The 10,000-nt window shown below is 45.0% G+C and overlaps 1 long non-coding RNA gene across 3 annotated transcripts in view; it reads left to right on the forward strand.

The window, feature by feature from the left end:
• Window positions 1-7,582: 7,582 nt before the first annotated feature.
• Window positions 7,583-10,000, forward strand: part of LOC135098815 (uncharacterized) — a 7,930-nt gene continuing 5,512 nt past the window's right edge. The window contains exon 1 of one of the 3 annotated variants that reach the window (XR_010267405.1): window positions 7,583-7,807. This is a non-coding gene — a long non-coding RNA (uncharacterized LOC135098815). Of the gene's footprint in view, window positions 7,808-7,839; window positions 7,990-10,000 lie in introns of those variants that run through there. The other 2 variants (XR_010267406.1, XR_010267407.1) reach the window with 2 other exon arrangements.

Raw genomic sequence — 10,000 nt, forward strand, 5'->3', positions numbered from 1 at the left:
CACACCAGGTGCGCGACCCAACCCTCCCGCACCCCAGTCCCACCCACATCATCTTAGATCCCAAAGGGACGTCAGAGGTGGAGACAGACCACGCTGCGACTACTGCTCCCGCCTCGGACACACATCCGAGGTGTGTTACAGCCGCACTGCTGATATAAGGCAGGAAACGATTCTCAGAAGGGTCCTGACAGAAGGATGGAGAAAAGAGTTAAATCCTCAACCTCAGCTGCCCTTTCGAGACTCCCCTCTCCACCCCTACCCACCATCATGGCAACCACAACCCAGGCAACACCACGACTGGAGCCCACTCATGTGGCAGGGAAGGCAGTAACACGCCTCCCCCTGCCAAGGTAGCCCTAAGTCAAACCAGCGCCAAGGAAAAACAAAAGACTGGCCACCTCAGACGACACCTGACTGTTGTGTCGGCCAACGTGAGGGGTCTTCGCACCAACCTTGGTGACCTCACCCACAACTTTGTCCTCCGACACAACGCGGACATTGTTGCCCGTCACGGAAACGTGGCTCAGTGGTGAGGTGGAGCCGACGTTTGGCAACATCCCGGGCTACACAAAGTGGGTGAGGAAGGACCGTGAGCATAGAGTGGGCGGAGGCGTGGCTGCCTGCTTCAAACACGGCCTCCAAACTCAAAAAATTGACGTGGTGCTGCCTGAAGGAATGGAGGCGCTGTTCTTCAGAGTGGTAATAAATGACAGCACAGGACTCCTCCTGTGTGTCATGTACCGTCCCCCAAGGCAAGGACGTTCAGCGCTGGATTTTCTGACGGAGGAATTGGACACTATGCTACAGCGGCACAAGTGTTCCCACGTCATGATTCTGGGGGATCTAAACTTCCACCTGGAGCAGGATGCCTTTAACAGCCTCCTGATGGTGCAGGGTCTGACGAACCACGTGTCCTTCCCTACACATGAGAGGGGAGGGTCGCTGGACCCTGTGCTAACAGATCTCCCTGACTCCAGCATCGTCTGCCATCAACTGGGGACGGTGGGCACCTCCGACCACCATGCCGTGCTGGCACGAGTCAAGCTGGATATAGCGAGGGAGGCCGCCGCCCCGCGCACTATCTGGCTGTGGGAGCAGGCTGACTGGGCATCCCTGAGACACGACATCGTTCGCTTGGACTGGGACGCCCTACTGATAGGCAACGCGGAGGAAAAGGCCCGTGCCCTCACCACCAAGCTCCTTGCCCTCCAGCAGCAACACGTCCCCAGCAGAAGGTACCTCGTTAGGCCTAATGACCCTGCTTGGTTTGGTTACCGATGCCGAGCGGCCGCTGAGGCTAAACACGAAGCCTGGGTGAGGTACAAACGTCGTCCAACACACTACAACTGGGCCCAACACCGTGTGGCGTGTAGACGGGTGACAGCTACCTGCAGGTGGGCGAGACGGCAGCAGCGAGAGGACCTGAGGCAAAAGCTCTGTGGCTCAGGGGTTGGCCACAAGACCTGGTGGAGGCTTGTCAAGGAGCAGCAAGGAACAGGCCGCCGCGACACTGTTCCTCCACTAACAAGGCCGGACGGGACAACAGCCACCAGCAGTGAGGACAAGGCTTCTCTACTCGCTGATTTTTTCGCAGAGAAGATGTCAGTCACTGATCCGGGTAGACGTCCACCTCACCTCCCTCAGGAAACAGACCACACCGTCGCCGATGTTCAGGTGACACGTGAACAGGTGGAGCGGCTGATGAGGGAAGTAGAGGAGAACAAAGCCACCGGCCCGGACGACATCAGCCCGCGGCTCCTCAAACGTTGCGCCAGTGAGCTGTCAGGTCCTCTCACCAGCGTCTTCAGGGCCTGCCTGATGGAGCACAGGTGGCCCTCTATATGGAAGGAGGCGCGAGTGGTACAGCCCACAAGAAGAACTCAAAGTCTGAGCCCAGCAACTACAGACCCATCTCGCTGCTCTCCGTGGTGGGCAAGTTGCTGGAGCAGGTGGTGGCAGGTGTCATCTGTCATCACCTGAGTGAGCACCGCCTCCTCTCAGACAGACAGTTCGGCTTCCGGCCTGGCCGCTCAACAGCGGACCTCCTCACCCTCCTCTCCCAAGGCTGGCAGGATGCCCTGGACGAAGGTCTGGATACTCTTGTGGTGGCCCTGGACATTGCTGGGGCCTTTGATAGGGTCTGGCACGCGGGGCTTGTAAAAAAGCTTTGCGCCAAGGGTATCCAGGGCAACCTCCTTGCACTGCTCGAGGACTACCTCCAGGGGAGAACCCTCCGGGTAGTCATCAATGGACAGGCATCCCAGCCGTTACCTATACAGGCCTCAGTTCCACAGGGTTCAGTGTTGGGCCCGATCCTGTGGAACATATACATCGATGACCTCCTGCGGCAAATCCCGACTCTGCTTGCATACGCCGACGACTGCAATCTCTCCCGCTCCTACTGCCCCTCCGACAGTCAGCGAGCCGTTAGAGAGCTAAATAGGCAGCTCAGGCTGGTGATGGAGTGGGGGAGAGGCGTGGCAAGTCAGCTTCGCTCCAGAAAAGACGCAGGCCATGGTCATCTCACGGTCCCCAGCTGCCTCCCCAGCCGTCTCAGGCTGTCTGATTTTTGGAGGCCAGACACTTCCCCTCCAGGAACACGTCAAGTTGCTGGGAGTGACAGTGGACTGTGGCCTGCGCTTTGACCGCCATGTTGCTGCTGTTGCCCACCAGGTCTCCCAGCGAGTCTCTGCACTGCGTCGGATGTCAGGAAACCTCGACTCCCGGGGCATCCTCACACTGTACAAGGCTCAGATACGGCCTTGTATGGAGTACAGTGCCTTGTCCTGGATGTCGAGTGCCCCCACCCACTTGCAGAGACTGGATGCTGTGCAACGCCGTGCCCTGCGCTTGGTGGGGATGGACGGACAGCAGCAGCAGCAGCAGCAGCAGGAGGAGCAGACCGGAGTCACGTCGCTGGAGCATCGGCGGGACGTGTCGGCGCTGGTGGTCCAGCACAAGGCCCGGGTTCTGGAGGTCCCTCATCTCAGCTCGATAAGGCTCCCACCACGAGCTGTCCAGAGGGAGTCCAGGACCACCACCTCCAATGACATGCTGGTGCAAGTGCCTCGATCTTACTCGAGGCAGCACCAGCGCTCTTACACAGCTAGAACCTCCAGACTGTGGAATGTGTTTACGGCAGCCACGAGTGATACACAGACAATGACACTCCAGCAAGTGAAAGTGGCTGCACACAGGTGGCGTAAAACACAACCCCCCACACTAGTGCTGTGTTAATCATGTCTATATATATATAGTAGGATGAGTTCACTTTTTGTATATATTTTCTTCTTTACATTTAAGTATAGGCTTTTCAAATAACAGCATAAAAAACGTGTTGTTTTAAGCCTGATGTAAATTTTGTTTAAATAAAAAAAAGAACAATTAACAGAACAAGAGAGAGAGAGAGAGAGAGAGAGAGAGAGAGAGAGAGAGAAGAGAGAGAGAGAGAGAGAGGAGAGAGAGAGAGAGAGAGGAGAGAGAGAGAGAGAGAGAACAATTAACAGAACAAGAGAGAGAGAGAGAGAACAATTAACAGAACAAGAGAGAGAGAGAGAGAACAATTAACAGAACAAGAGAGAGAGAGAGAGATTATATTATATAGCTAGTGTTCAGAATGTTGCATTAAAAGTTTGTTTTGGTTTGGAATGCAAGGAAAAGAGAGGACGGTGCAAGGAAACCGAGAAAGAAAACCAGACTGACTCGTGCAATTTTGGGGTAACTACGCTAAATTACTGCATTTATTTATTTATTTATTTATTTATTTATTTATCTATTTATTTATCTTTTTTTTTTCTTTAGTCCTGAATTTACTATATCAATCCATTCATTCATATTTGTTTTAAGAGTATTGTAGTGTGTGTGTGTGTGTGTGCTCATCTTCCTTATTTTTCTACCTTTTCTACTTTTTTTCCTACTCTCTCTCTCTCTCTCTCTCTCTCTCTCTCTCTCTCTCTCTCTCTCTCTCTCTCTCTCTCTCTCTCTCTCTCAAAACAAGCAATACAGAATCATAAGCTCATTACGTTCAGTTTTTTTTTTTTTTTTTTCTACCGAGCACCTGCCAGTTATTTTTTCATTTATTTTCGTTTTGTTTTTTGTTTGTTATCGTAACCTTAACACATTATTTTGACTTATTTTTTCTCCCATCTTCTTTCTCCACCTCCTTCTCCTCTTCTCATCCCTCACTTATCATATTCTTTACTTCATGAGTTTTCCTCGTCTTCAAATTAGGAGTTTTGATTGGCTAATTAATGGTAATAACTTTGCTTTTCTTATTGGCTGTTAGATTCTCGTCTGTCTCTCGCTAATACTTCGCTTTTAACTGCGTCATAATCTTTGTTATAACCATTTTGCCTTTTTTTTCAAATTTGGTAAGTCCTTCCATGTATTTTTTATTTTTGTATACGAGTTTCTTTTAATTATTTTTCTATATATACGTAAGGAATATACTAGCATACTTCTTTAGCATGTTGAGGCTTTCGAAACTACGTGTCTCCAAGCTGCGCACTGTGACTGTCAATTGTCTGGTCTCCGCCCTCCTCTATTTTAAACACTTCAAATGGTTCCTTTTTTTTTTCATTTTTTTTTCTTTTTTTTTTCTCTAGCACGTCCTTTTTGTACTGTGATAAGAAACTGGCAGTGATAAAAGTCTTTCCGTATGTACGTGTGTGTGTACGTATGTATTTAAGGACCAGGAGGTATGTCTCAAGGTTATATGCACGTGCGTGTGTGTGTGTGTGTGTGTGTGTGTGTGATAAGACTAATGATAAAACGTCAAGAGAAATTTGTTACAGTGTTTCCTGTTTATATGTTTTTTACTTGTTTACGTCAACACACACACACACACACACACACACACACACACACACACACACACAACAAAATATTCCATAATCTTCCCGCTGAATCACTGAAACATGAAACAAAATCATAAAAAACAGAGATCACGATTTTTTTTTTATTATAGAAAAAAAAAGACGCAACGAAAAAGAAATGAACAAAATAATAATAACTAACAACGACAATAGGGATGATAATACTGATAATTATCTGTAGTGTGAAGATAACCTTGAAAAGAAATAGATAAAGAAAACTGAAAGGTGCTTAGCAAGAGGAAGAGGAAGAGGAGGAGGAGGAGGAAGAAGAAAACTGCAGTTCACATTTGTTTCTGGCACGCCTTTCCTTCCTTTGCAGGAGTGAGAATGGAGGCAGCCCAACAATTATTTATCCTTTAAAGAAACGGCCACATTAGCAACTGTCTACATCTCTCATCGCTTCCTTTTCAATTAAACCTTGCTTCGATTCTTGTGTTCTTGAAAAAAAATATATATATATACTGCATCTTCTATCAATCTCTAGGATCTTATCTAGTGTCTACATCTCTCTTCGCTTCGCTTTCTGTTAAACTTTGATTAGATTCGCGTGTTCTTGAAAAAAAATAAATACATATATATATATATATATATATATATATATATATATATATATATATATATATATATATATATATATATATATATATATATATATATATATATACTGCAAATTTTATCTACCACTCTTCTCTGGGACCTTAGCAAGTGTCTACATTTTTTTTTCGCTTCCTTTCCCATTCAGTTTTTCTTAGATTTGCGTTCCCTTGACAAATATACTGCAGGTTTTATTCATCACTCGTCGCCGGGGCCTTGAGGTCTCTTGGAAACCACCACGAAAAATATGAGTTTCAACAGCGTTAGGTTTCGTCATGTTTATCGATTGCCATTGGAGACTGTTAGTAAATTTCTTCGTCTCAAGGTTACGGTTTTCACATTTATCAAGAAAACTGTAAGGAAAATTTAGTCTCATGTTTATCTAGGAAATTATGAGGAAAGATTTAGTCTCAAGGAAGTCATCAGGGAGGTTTAGTGTCAAGACGCGATAGTTTCTCATATTTATCTAAGAAACCATAAGGAATGATTTAGTGTGAAGGCGTTACTAACATTTTTATCTTGGAAACTATTTGTAAAGCGCTTTGTCTAAGGTTTTGGTTTATCATTTATCTAGGGAACAATAAGAAAGGTTTAACATTAAGGCGCTACCGTCAGTTATTTATATCTAGGAAAGATTAACAGTCAAGGCGTTACTGTTTATCTTGCTCGTATTTACCTAAGGAACCATAAAGAGATATCAGCAGTTTAGGTGACGTGATGCTTCCTTCAGATTCATAGGGATAAGGAGAGAATGTTGCGTCATCAGTGTTCAGGTATCACGAAAAGAGACACAATGAGAAAAACGAACCGTACATTTAAAAAGCGAACAAAAAACACGGAATTCTGGGCAATATTTCTCCTTCCAATTGACGTCCAATTGTAATTCAACTTATTACAAAACAGGAATCCGTGTTATCATATCTTCCCGCGTCTTATCTGAACTTTTATCATGTTCTGGTCTGTTATTTAGGTTTTCAAAGGCATTTTCATGACTAGCACAAAAATCCAGCTATTCTTGTTTGTTCAGTAATTTTGTTATAACAGAAGAGAAACTCATATTCTCAAACGATCTTGCGTCTTATCTCTCTTAACTTTTATCAGGTTCTAGTAGAAATTATGTACGTTTTTATGTTTCTGGGTAAAAAAGAAAAAATCTATCTTCCGTGTTTGTTCTGTAATTCATTTAACTACAGCAGAACAAGAGCAACATTCTAAAACATTCCGGTTGCGTTGCGAGAAGTTTTGAGGAGCAGAGTTGTGAAATATCGTCTGTTGCTGAATTACTGACGTATTCTTAAGCTTCACCTGTATTGTAATAGCACGTGTTTCTTGATTTCTGGCCAGGTGTTCTAGAGTGTATGGTGTCTTATATAGGGAGCAGTGAGGAAGGACCTTCACTCCTCTCCCTGTCTTCAGCCACTAAGTTTATTTTCGTCCGTGGTTCAGTGGCTGATGTCTCTTCCTCGTTTTTTCTTCTCCCTCGTCACTCGGTCAAGAAAACACGGAAATGGATTAATTATAGTACTCAGTTAAGCCATAGAGCCGCTCCCTTTACAAGATAAAACCCCTCTGTAACCTGGCTTTGGTCTGTATGACATCAAATCGCTACACTCCCTCCCTTATCCACTCTTTAAATTCCCTTATACTCTTTACCCAATCTTAATAACCCTAGGAACACTTCAACAATATAATATCTTAAGAGTCTTCTGTGGAATCAACTCAAACAGGTTGGAATTACTTGAATCTCGCGCTGACACACCTTCTCCTCACACTCCGTCTCTTAAACGTCCTTTAAATTCCCCTATAGTCTTTACCCAAGCTTATTAACCCCACAGATACTTTCTTACTACAATATCTTAAGTCTAGTACGTAATCATATCAGAGGCTGGAATTGTTTGAATTTCGCGCGAAAACATCCGCTCTTCACACCATCTAAATTGTGTTATACTCCTTATCCAAGCCTACTAACCCTAGGAACACTTCAGAACTACAATATCTTAATAGTATAGTGCGGAATCATGCCTTTACACGCTTCAGTTACGCTTTAATAAACTCCTTTCAATAGCGAGAAAATATGAGCAGTCAAGTGAATGGCATCTACCATCACCATGACAACGGGTCGTGAATAGCCAATCCCAGCCCGCCATTTCATCCGGGACCTCAAGATGACCACACTGATACAATATAGTTTAATTTCCAGCCAAGATCAGAGTTAACCGAGACATATATGGTGGATAAAAAGCTCTTAAAAATATGGGTGTTCCGAGGAAAGTATACCACTAGGGAATGTGGGTTACATTAGTAATGGAGGAATATTTTGACAGCAGACGAAACTAAAGGTACAGTTACTAGTTAGTGTTTTTGTGTGTTTGTATGTATGTGTGTGTGTCGTGGAGGAGTGATCTGTTCCCCGGGCCGCCGAAAGGCAAAGGCCCGCGTCACTCCAACGTGACAAATCTCAAAAAAAAAAAAAAAAAAGAGTGATCTGTGCCTGTCCATGTGGCTGTATGACGAACCAGGCGTGAGTATTCAGCATTTGACCAAACACACTCACGCAGAGACTGTCCCTTTAAACCTTCGTCCCTTTAAACCTTCGTCCCTTTAAACCGTACCCAAACAAACGCTTTCGATTCGCGTAGGCAGACCAGGGCAGGCTAGCTCTCTCTGACCGCGCCATGTGACGTATTCTTAGGGTCATATGCTTCTAGTGAGAATAACTCGCCGGCTAGGGAGGCTGGGAGTGTTAACTGGTTATTTAACAGAGTAGAAGATGAGAGAGATACTGGAATGTGTGATGGATGAGTGACAGGGAGAAGAAAGGTGTAATCTGTTTGACGTAAGGGTGACAGGCTGTGTGCGTCCGTGTGTACATGTATGTGGGTGGGTGTGGGTGACTGGGTGTGTGTGGTGGGTCAGTGTCCGTATGTATGTGTGTATTACCCTTGTGAGACCCGCTATGTGTGTATGTGTGTGTGTGTGTGTGTGTAGGGAGGGAGAGACACGTGAGTAAAGAAGGGAGGATGGGGGTCAGGAAAGAGGAGGAGGAGGAAGAGGGCTGACTGGGTGGAGCTCTTAAAGATAGTATTCAGAAATTACGTGTTTTCTTGACGGCTTCGCTGAGTCACTGTGTTAGGGAAGAGGAAGAGGAGGAGGATGAGGATATAGAAGTGATGTAAGCATAGGTAGGTTTTAAGTTAGTGTCGGTAAGGTTTAGGTGAGGTTAATTAAGAATAGGTGATGTTAGGTTAGGTTAGGCCACGTAAGTTGAAGTGTGTTAGATTGTAAGGTTAAGTAAGGTTTGGCTGTGTAAAAGATGAGGTGAGGTTAGGTTAAGATAGTGTGTTAGGTTAGGTAAGTTAAGGATAGGTTAGACTAGCATAGTTTAGGTTATATTAGATGAATTTTACATTAACTTGCATAAGTTAGATTAGATTAGATTAAAGTAAGATTTGGATGACATAGCTTACGTTAGATCATGTTAAGTTATAGCAGATTAATTAGGTTAGTTAAGGTAATTGAGTTAGCAAAGGTTGCATTAGGTTAAACTAGCATAAGTGAAGAAGTTAAGTTAGATTAGGTGAGGAATGAGTAGGTTAGATGAGAGGAGGTGAGGTTAGGTTAGATTAGGTGAGGTTTGGTTAGATTATGTTAGGTGAGGTTAGGTTAGATTAGGTTAGGTGAGGTGAGGTTTGGTTAAATTAGGTGAGGTGAGGTTTGGTTAGGTTAGGTGAGGTGAGGTTTGGTTAGATTACGTTAGTTGAGGTTAGGTTAGATTAGGTGAGGTGAGGTTTGGTTAGATTAGGTGAGGTGAGGTTTGGTTAGATTAGGTGAGGTGAGGTGAGGTTTGGTTAGATTACGTTAGGTGAGGTGAGATTAAGTTAGGTTACAGTGAGGCGTCTTGAAGTCATGAGAGACATTGGCGGGGACAGAGATGGTACCTTGCCAACTCCACCTGAGAGAGAGAGGGGAGGGGGGTCAGACTACTGCTTCATATAAGGGACTGTCTTTAGAATTAACTTCCCTATGTTAATGTGTTAGTTTTCATATTTATTAAGAGAGAGAGAGAGAGAGAGAGAGAGAGAGAGAGAGAGAGAGAGAGAGAGAGAGAGAGAGAGAGAGAGAGAGAGAGGCAACATGGTGTAAGTAAAGGAACTAAAAATGTACTTCAAATGGCTTGATTCTCTCTCTCTCTCTCTCTCTCTCTCTCTCTCTCTCTCTCTCTCTCTCTCTCTCTCTCTCTCTCTCTCTCTCTCTCTCTCTCTCTCTCTCTCTCTCTCTCTCTCTCTCTCTCTCTCTCTCTCTCTCTCTCTCTCTCTCTCTCTCTCTCTCTCTCTCTCTCTCTCTCTCTCTCTCTCTCTCTCTCTCTCTCTCTCTCTCTCTCTCTCTCTCTCTCTCTCTCTCTCTCTCTCTCTCTCTCTCTCTCTCTCTCTCTCTCTCTCTCTCTCTCTCTCTCTCTCTCTCTCTCTCTCTCTCTCTCTCTCTCTCTCTCTCTCTCTCTCATCTCTCTCTCTCTCTCTCTCTTTCTATAGACT

Source organism: Scylla paramamosain, unplaced genomic scaffold (assembly GCF_035594125.1).
Source record: "Scylla paramamosain isolate STU-SP2022 unplaced genomic scaffold, ASM3559412v1 Contig82, whole genome shotgun sequence".
In the NCBI taxonomy this organism is placed as follows: domain Eukaryota; kingdom Metazoa; phylum Arthropoda; class Malacostraca; order Decapoda; family Portunidae; genus Scylla; species Scylla paramamosain.